General features: G+C 39.6%; 1 pseudogene; it reads left to right on the plus strand.

Moving 5' to 3' along the window:
• The first annotated feature begins 2250 nt into the window (after window positions 1–2250).
• On the plus strand, window positions 2251–3512 carry LOC131411057 (large ribosomal subunit protein uL4-like; annotated as a pseudogene).
• The last annotated feature ends 7074 nt before the right edge of the window (window positions 3513–10586 follow it).

Here is a 10586-nt window from a genome sequence, read left to right on the forward strand (position 1 = left end):
AGTCGCTTTTTTCCCCTTGTGTTACATGTCTTTATCATAGCCTAATTTTTAACTTCATAAATATAGATTGAATGCTATAAAGACTTCTTTTTTTCCCTAGTTACCAAGCTCCCAGTGTCCTTCATTCTCTTTCCCCCTCTAAACTGATTGTACTTGAGGTTTTTTTATACAGATCTCATTCCAGGCCTTCCCTTTATTGTTTATCTGGGTGAATCCATTGTTTCTTAGACCTCATGACTTCACTTTTCTTGGATTACTCCATTATTTTGCTGATGAACATCCTCAAGTAATTTCCTTAGAAGGGATGTATAAGAGGCAAATTTTCTGAGTCTTGTCTCAAGAGGTGATATTCCACCTCATATGGATTGATTCTAGGCTAAAAAGAGTTTTTATAAAATAATGACTGGTTTAACTTTTCAAGAACTGTAATCATAATTATTATAATATATTAATATAGCTTTAAGTATAAAATAAAATGTTGACTGAAATGCAAAGAGAAATTATAAAATCCCCTATCATAGTGGAAGAATTTTAGCATATCTCTTTCAGTAAATGGTCAGTTAAATAGATAAATGATAAATTTGTGAGTACAATTAGAATCTGTAAATTATGGAAAACTGCATCCAATGGCTGAACAACATACATTCATCCCACGCACAGATAAAACATGTATGACCACAATTGGAAGGAAATTACAAAGACAAACTCACATAGAGTTGAAAACTTTGGAAAAAAAATAAAATAGAAGATGAACAAAGCCAAAGGTCGAGTTTTTCGAAAATACTGCAAAACAGATAATCTCCTGGAAAGACTGGTCAAAAGAAAAAGAGAAAAGTTACAAATAAAGAATACCTATAATAAAAAAGGGACATATTGCATGATACAGAGAGTGAAAAGTAATTGGAATAACATGATCAACTTCCTAAGAATAAAATTGACAGAAAATTCTCAGAAAAAAATAAAACTCAAATAGAAATTGAAAATTTGAAGACTTCTTGGTATTAAAGAAATGCAATTGATAATTAAATATCTTCCTATACAAGAAATAACTGGCACAGATGGCTTTGCTAGTAAGTTCTAGCAAACACTCAGAAAGTAATTCCAAATATTCACAGACTTTTACATGAAATTGTAGAAGAGGCAACACATTCCAACTAATTTAATGAGGCTAGCATAGCATTGAGACCAAAACAACAAAAGATTTCATGAGTTATGAAAATCATTAGCTAATCTCACTAATAAATGCAATTCTAAAGAAAATATTAACAAATTTAATCTAACAAAATATATCATGACAATTTGGGGGATATATCCAAGAATATAAGATTAATTGATTAACAATAAACCAAAGTAATAAAGCATATTAATATATTAAAGCAAGAAACCCTCATGATCATCTCAATAAATACTGAAAGATAATTTGATAAAATAAAACAATTTGTGATAAAACTCTTTATAGAAGGGACAGAAAAATACTAACTTGATGTGGTAGTTAGCCTCCAAAATGGCCCCCAATGATCCTTACCTCTTGGTATACACGCACTTATGTAATTCCCTCTCACACTGTATTGGGCTGATCTGTGTACTCAACAAGATATTGTGGAAATAACTGTGTGATTTTTGAAGGCTGTTATAAAAACATTTGGGTCTGCCTTGCTCTTTCTTGGATTGTTCACTCTAAGGGAAGCCAGCTACTATGATGTGAGGGCACTCAAGCAACCTTAAAGTCCATCTGGAAAGGATCTGAAGCCTCCATCCAGCAACAAGCGCCAACTTGCTAGTCATATCAGTTGGCTATTTTGGAAGCTGATACTCCAACTCCCATCTTTCAGATGACTACAACCCTGGCTGATATTTTGACTACAACTTACTGCATCCCTGGCTGACATTTGACTACAACTTCATGAGAGACCCCAAGCCAGAATCATACTCGTAAAGTGCCTCCAGATTCATTAGCCATAGATGATATGAGATAATACGTGTTTATTGTTGTTTCGAGTCACTAATTTTTAAAGTAACTTGTTATGCAGCAATAGATAATTAAGATATCAATAAAATGTTTTTATAAAAACTCACAGCACTCAATATGCAATAAAGAAATATTAAAATATTTGTGTTAAACAAAAAATTAAACAAGGAATTCTAATATCATCATTTGTTTTCAATATCATACATTAAGAAGCACTCAGCCCAATAAGATGGGAGGAGCTCTTCCCGTTGAGAAGAGCACGGCCTTTTCCTCTCCCCACTATGGTGTGTGCTCGTCCACTCATGTCAGTGTACTCCAAAAAAGGGGATCACCTGGCAAAAACGTCACTTTGCCTGATGTGTTCAAGGCTCCCATTTGACCAGATACTGCAAACTTTGTTCACACCAACGTATGCAAAAACAACAGACAGCCCTGTGCTGTCAGTGAATTAGCAGGTCATCAAACCATGGCTGAGTCTTGGAGTACTGGCAGAGCTGCAGCTCGAATTCCCAAAGTTTGAGGCGGTAGGACTCACAGTCTGGCCAGGGTGTTTTCGAAAATACGTGTTGTGGGGGCCAAATGTTTTCACCAACCAAAATCTCGTGCCCTTGGTGCTGCAGAATGAAGACTACACTAAAGCAATATGCCATCTGCTCTGTCCTGGCTGCCTCGGCCTTACCAGCAATGGTCATGTCTAAAGGTCATTGTATTGAGGAAGTTCCTGAACTTCCTTTGAGGTTGAAGATAAAGTTGAAGGCTACAAGACCAAGGAGGCTGGCTGTCTTGCTTCTTAAGAAACTTAAGGCCTGGAATGATGTAAAAAAGCTCTATGCCTCTCAGCAAATGAGAGCTGGCCAGAGCAAAATGAGAAACCACATCATATCCAATGCATGCGACCCTACATTTTCTATAAGGAGGACAATGGTATTATCAAGGCCTTCAGAAACATCCTGGAATTACTCTGCTTAATGTAAGCAAACTTAACATTTTGAAACTTGCTCCTGGTGGGCACGTGGAACATTTCTGCACTTGGACTGGAAGTGCTTTCCGCAAGTTAGATGATCTGTATGGCAATTGGCATAAAGCTGCCCCCCTCAGAGTAACTATAATCCTCCCAAGCACAAGATGCTTACTACAGATTTTAGCAGAAAAGTTCAGATATCCAAAGAGCCGTCTGAGTATCATGCAAGAAGATTAATTGCAGTGTCCTAAAGAAGAATCCGCTGAAAAAACTGAGAATCATTTGGCAGCTAAACCTATATGCAAAGACCATGTGCCAGAACCCATTTTTCGCCAGGCCAAGAGTCACAAATTCCAGGTGGATAAGGCATCAGCAGCAGTTGAAGCCAAATCAAATAAGAAGAGACCTTAAGGTAAGAAGCCTGTGGTAGGGAAGAAAGGAAGGAAAGCTATTGGTGTTAAGAATCAGAGGAAGCCTTTGATAGGAATAAAGACTGTGGATACCAAGAAATTAGCAGCTGAAAAGAAGCCAGCAGAACAGAAACTCACCAAGAGGAAAATAAGACTTCTGCATAAAACTTAAATTTGTTTATTCCATAAAGATCAAACCATGTTGGACAGCTTATTTTGAACAAAGACCTAATCAAAGAGGCAGTGAGAAACAAACAGACAAAAAGATGGGAGAGGACGTTATAAAGATTGTGAAAGAAAAAAACCATTATTTACAGATGAAAAGTTGTCTTGATAGATAATGCAAAATAATTTACAGACAAACTATTTAAATTAATAAAAAAATTTAGTAAGTTAGATAGGAAATCAAAATATTGGTATCTATTGCAATTGTTTATACCAACAACAAATAGTTAGAAATGCAATAAAAAGATGCCACTTGAAATAATAACCCCCCCAAAATCACTAGGAATAAATTCAACAAAGGATGTATAAGAACTTTCTGTAGAATAACATTTTATTAGAGGTAATAAAGAAAACTTAAGTAAATGGGAATATGTGCTAGAAGTTTTCCATTTTTCTCTCCGCCCACTCTTGACTCTTCTCCATTATCTCTGGAAGACTGAATTTATGAACTACATCAATGGGATCCCTTGAACTGTGGGTTCTGGTAGGCATCAGCCAATAAAAAGGACTGGCAGGAGATCAGAGAGCAAATAGTATTTATTCACCAACTGCCTCCCTACTGGATTGCCATGGATTGATTACATCCCTCTAGTGGAATTACATCCACAGCTTCTGTAAAGTGGCTCTCTTATACAACTAGAGATTCTCCCTCTGGATTCCAGCACCCACCCCCTCTGTCTCCTTTCCTTTCCCCCTTAGGCATAAGGGGGAAACTTTCTTATGACTATTGGTTTCCTTTAATCCTGCTCATTTATTTAAAAATACTTTTATTAAATTCAAATCAATCAGCTGTTTGAATAAGCCACTTTTTTCCTGCTTAAACTCCGAGTGATAAAAAAATTTGTACCAGAGTAACCCCAGGAAATGGGATTCTAGAATTGCACTGCTTATATGTTTAGGGAGAGCACAAATTATTTTCTTGCCCTAGTAATTGGTGTCATGTAATGGATTCACAATTACCTGGATTAAATACTGGTGGTGGAATGTTATGGAATGCAAATAGAGAGTGAGACATGGAGAGATTACCTATAGCCCTTGATTGCTATGATGACAAAGCAATTATAATGATGCAGGAGAGCACAAACAAGCAAAAGGAAAATATTAAAGGCCCTGAATGACAACTCAGAATATGGGTGAAAAATTAGAACACTTGTATGCCAGCTAGTGTTTCAGGACAATTATGGCTGAGACATAAAGCCCAAGGCTTGATTGTAATTATTGCAGATATCTTTCACTAAAATAAGGCCAGTGGTCTCGAAGGAGTGGGACCCTGAGATATGGGACAAGGCATTTAAGAAGACACAAATAATCCTGTGAATTTAAACCACCAAATATCTCTGGAACTCATTTGCCAAGAAAAGCACTCCTTGTTCCTGTTTTTAAGGAGACCACCCTTCTCCCTGCATAAAAACTTCATTAAGTTGTATCACAAGAGATGCCTTCTCTCCTCAGGATCAATTACCATCACTGCTTATTTCCTGTAGGCTCATAGAAGAATTAGACCACAATGTGAAGTACAGACCTCATGAGAAAAATGAAAATATTCACCAAATTTGTTTAGGCAGGAGTCTGAGGGGCATTCATGTGAGTGGATTCTAGGAATGTTAGACCAAAAATGAAAAATAATATAAGACTTGATTAACCTGAGTTTATTGACATGGATATAGTCACGTAGAGTTCATGATTTAATGTGTTACCTTGAGCAGCTAGGAGTTATATTAATAGACATCTAGGTTGGTTAATTTAAGCCTGGACTCGATGGTGGATTAGATGTGCTCTAGAAGAAGACAAAACCTCAAGGAGATGGAGATGTTTGAATGGAATTTCTTTGAACCTGCTCAATTACCCACTAACTTTGCCCTCATGGAAGGCTTGGAGCACAATGCCTTCAACAAGGCATTAAGAAATGTATTGGCAGGGGCCAGCCCATTGGTGTAGTGGTTGAGTTCATGCATTCTGCTTCAGCAGCCCAGGGTTCGCCGTTTGGATCCTGGCCACAGATCTACTCACTGCTCATTAAGCCATGCTGAGGTGGTGTCCCACATAGAAAAGCTACAACTCTACAACTGTGACACACAACTATGTACTGGGTCTTTGGGGAGAAAAAAGAAAAAAGAGGAAGGTTAGCAACAGATGTTATTGCAGGGCCAATGTTCCTTAAAAAAAAAAAAAAAGGAAAGAAAGAAAAGAAAAAAGAAATGCATTGGCAAATTGGGAAAGTAATGTCACCAAGATGGTGACATAAGTCATCCCCAACTTTGCTCCCCATCAGAAGAAAAACAACTAACAAGTATTTACGGTCAAGATACCACTGTGATAATCTGAGAACATGGAGGTGAGGCTGAAGCAACCCCCTGCACGAAGACTGAGATGGACTGCATTAGAAGGGTAAGAGGAGTGGCTACACACTGACCTCATTGCTCTTCCCCCAGGCTAGCTCAGCAATGAACCAAGAAGATTCCCTTGAGCCTACAGTTCCTTCAGTAGGAAAAAGAGAGCCCAGGGTGGACATCCAGCTCCCCCAGTGTTGTGGGTCACTTATTGGGAGTCCCACTCTGATCTTCCCTCAAGGGGATTGTGGGGGAATCTGCAGGGCTTGATGACTGGGAATTGGATTGTGACAGAGAAGGAGGGAGGGGCTTGTAGCAACCAGCACTTGGATCTTGGCAGACAGAAGTTCCTGTTTGCAGCACCCAAATAATAGTCTCAACCAGCAGCTTTGCTGAACTGCAGAGCGAAGACAGTGGTGCAGCCTTATCAGGGAATTCTATGAGGTGCAAGGTATGCCTGATTTGGGGCCTCAAAGAGCCCTGCTGGCCTTGGAGCCTGGTCAGCCCTTCTTCTCAGGCAGGAGAGCTAAGGCATAACCCCACTCACTGCCAAGCGTAGCTCCTGGCCCTACCCAACCAGAAAGCCTGACTGGAACAATTGGTAAGCTGCTTAACCCCACAGTACTTGAGTGGAGAGCCTGGAGGGCAGCACTGATCATCTGCAGGGCAAATCTAGTGGCCTTGTTTGGTGAGGAAACTTGGAGCATGCTCTAGTTTGAGTCAAGACCTCAAAGAGTCTTGCCAGCCTTGAAGCTGGTTCTGCTGCTCTGCCCAGGGAAGGGGAGCTAACTCATAGCCCCACCCACTGCTTAGGGTAGCTCTTGGCCCCACCTGACCAGCAAGCCAGGCCTGAACACCTGGGAAACTGCTTGGCTCAGCAGCACTTGAGTAGAGACCCCAGCCAGCAGCTCTGCCCTTCTGTAAAGCCAAGTCAGCAACCACATCTGGCCAGAGAGTTTGTTGCACAGGTCTGCCTCATTAGTTCCCCAAATAAGAGTCTTGCCAGGCTTGGGGTCTGTTCTATAGTCCCACGGCCCCAGGCAGGGAAGGTAATCTGTAGCCCTGTCCACTGCTGAATACAGCCTCCAACCCTGCCAACCAGGAAACCTATCCAGAGTTTCAGGTAATCTTAGTAGCCTACCCTGCAGCCCCAATTATAATAGCTCTTGAGTGGAGAGCCCAGCCAGTGGCTCTGCTTGTGCAGAATCAAGATGGTGGCCCCTTATGGTGGCCCAGGGAGCTTAGCATGCAGTTCTGTCTGATTTGATTCTGAAACGAAGAGCCTTGACAGCGCTAGGACCTGTTCTGCAGCCCCAACTGGGAAGGAATGCTAATTTATAGCCTTTCCCAAGGCTGAATATAGCTTCCAGCCCAACCTCACAAGGAAGTCAAACCACAGCTCCCAGGAATCTGTATAGTTCATCCTGCAACTCTGATTATGAAAGCATTTGAGTGTAGAACCAGGCCAGCAACGCTACCCAATTGCAGTGCTAGGATGCTGGCCCATAATACCAGAGATCCTGGTGCATAGTTCTGCCTAATTTGATCCCCAAACAAGAGACTTGCCAGTGTTGGGCCCTGTACATGGGCATCACCCAGATAGGGAGACTAATTCATAGTCCCACCCTCAGCTAAATACAGCCTTCAGCCTCTCTGACCAGGGAATCTAACCAGACTACATAGGAAGCTGCATACCGCATCCTACAGTCCTGCTTACAGTGGCACTTGAACAGAGAGCAGACCTTGTGATTTTCCCCATCTGCAGAGCAAAACTGATGGCCCCAGCTGGCCAGGGAATTTAGTGCACAGTCTTGCCTGATTCAGATGCTCAAACAATAAGCTGTGTAGGCCTTGGAGCCTGTTCTACTGCCCCACCAGGGCAGTGAAGCTAATTCATAGCCCCACCTACTGCTGAATATTGTATTGAGTCTCAACCATCTAGGAAGCCCAACCAGAGAACCCAGGCAACTGGAGGATCCATCCTACAGCCTCTCTTGTGCAGGGAACAAAGCCAGCAGTCCTATTCAACTTTGTTTCAGCCATTGGTACTTCTGCCCCTAACCTCAATGATTGGGCAGTGGCTTTGCCCAAAAATAAACCCTGATAGCAAGCCACACCTGCCCAAGAACATTACCAGCTGACATGTCCAGAACCCCAAGCTGAGTGGACTGGTGAAGAACTGTCTCTGCTGAAATGAACCTATGAAGTCTGGAAGAAGAGACTACTTACTCAAATGTGCAGATACCAATGTAAGGAATCAAGGACTGTGGAAAATTGGGTAAACATGGCACCATGAAAGGAAACTAAAAAAGCTCCAATAACTGATCCTAAAGAAATGGATCTATGAACTGTGAGATGAATAATTCAGAATAATCCTCTTAAAGAAGTTTATTGAACTACAAGAACACACAAAGAGACAACTAAATGAAATTAGGAAAACAATACATGAACAAAATGAGAAGTTCAACAAAGAAATAGAAACCATCAGGGAAAAAAAAAAAACCCACCAAAACAAACAGAATTCCTAGAGCTGAAGAATAAAAATGACTGAACTGAAGAATTCAAAAGAGAGCTTCAACATCAGACTCAACCATGCAGAAGAAAGAATCAGTGACCTTGAAGACAGGACATTTGAAATTATCTATAGCCAGAGGAGCAAAAATAAAAAAAGAATGAAAAAGAGTGAAGAAGACCTATAGGAATTATGGGATACCATCAAAAGAAATAATATCTGCATTATGGGAATCCCAGAAGGTGAAGAGAAATAGAAAAGGACAGAAAGCATATTTAAAGCAGTAATGGCTAAAAACTCCCCAAAGCTGTAGAGAGATGGACATTAAGATTCATGAGGCCCAAAAGATACCATATAGATTGAAGTAGAATGGGGCTACACTGAGACATAATATAATCAAATTGTGAAAGTAAAAAGAAGAATTTTGAAAGCAGCAAGCAAAAAGTGCCACATTACATACAAGAGAATCCCCATAAGACTATAAGCAGATTTCTCAACAGAAACTTTCAGGCCAGAGAAGAATGGGATGACATATTCAAATTATTCAAAGAAAAAAACTGTAAACTAAGAATCTTATACCCAGCAAAGCTATCCTTTAGAAATGAAGGATAGATAAAGACTTTCCTGAACAAACAAAAGCTTATGGAGGGGGCCAGCCTGGTTGCACAGTGGTTAGGTTTGCATGCTCCACTTCAGTGGCCCAGGGTTTGCAGGTTCAGATCCCTGTGTGGACCTATGCACCAGTCATCAGGCCATGCTGTGGTGGCATCCCACATACAAAATAGGGGAAGATTGACACAGACATTAGCTCAGGGACAATCTTCCTCCCCCCCCCAAAAAAAAAAAAAAACCTGAGGGAGTTCATCACCACTAGACCTGCCTTACAAGAAATGCTAAAGGAAATTCTCTGAGTGGGAGTAAGAGAACACTAATTAACATCACAAAACCGTGTGAGGGTAGCATAACACTCACTGGTAATTGTCAACATATAGTCAAAGTCAGATTCTCTAATATGGTAAAGGTGGTGCATGACTCACTTACAACTCTTGTTTAAAGTTGAATAAAACAAACAGATTAAAAATAACCATAACTACAATAATCTGTTATTGGATATACAATATAAAATTGAAAAATAAACAACCTAAGTTTAATAGGATAAGAAGCAAGGAACAATGGATCTACAAAACACCAGAAAACAATGAAGAAAATGGCAATAGTCCTAGGCAAAAAGCCCTTACCTATCAATAATTACTTTAAATGTAAATGGATTAAATTCTCCAATAAAAAGATATAGAATAGCTGAATGGATTAAAAAAGCAAGATCCAACAATATACTGCCTACAAGAACCTCACTTTAGCTTTAAAAGACACACATGCTGAGAGGAAGAATGGAAAAAGATATTTCAAGCAAATGGTAACCAAAAAAGGCAAAAGTAGCTATACTTATATCAGACAAAATAGACTTTAAACTAAAAATGGTAAAAAAGAGACAAAGAAGGTCATTATATAATGAAAAAAGGATCAATCCATCAGGAAGACACAATCATAAATATTTATGCATCCAACATCAGAGCACCTAAATGTGCAGAGCAAAAACTAACAGAGCTAAAAGGAGAAATAAACAGTAATTCAATAATAGTTGAGGACTTTAATACCCCACACTCAACAATAGATAGATCATCCAGACAGAGAATCACTAAGGAAACAGTGAATTTGAACAACATGATAGACCAAATGGACTTAACAGACATATACAGAACATTCTATTGGCAACAGCAGAATACACATTCTCCTCAAGTGCACATGGAACATTTTCTAGGATGGACCATACGTTAGGCCACAAAACAAGTCTTAGCATTCAAGATTGAAACCATACCAAGTATCTCCTCTGACCACAATGGTAAGAAATTAGAAATCAATAACAGAAGGAAAACTGGAAAACTCACAAATACATGGAAATAAAGCAAGACTTCTGAAAATCAATGGATCAAAGAAGAAATTAAAAGGCAAATAAAAAAGTATTGTGAGACAAACAAAAATGATCACACAACATACCGAAACTTATGAAACACAGCAAAAGCATTTCTAAGAGGGAATTTCATAGCAATAAATGTCTACATTAAGAAATAAGAATGATTTCCAATAAATAGCCTATCTTTACACCTCAAGGAAATAGAAA

Source organism: Diceros bicornis, chromosome 10, assembly GCF_020826845.1.
Source record: "Diceros bicornis minor isolate mBicDic1 chromosome 10, mDicBic1.mat.cur, whole genome shotgun sequence".
Lineage (NCBI taxonomy): Eukaryota > Metazoa > Chordata > Mammalia > Perissodactyla > Rhinocerotidae > Diceros > Diceros bicornis.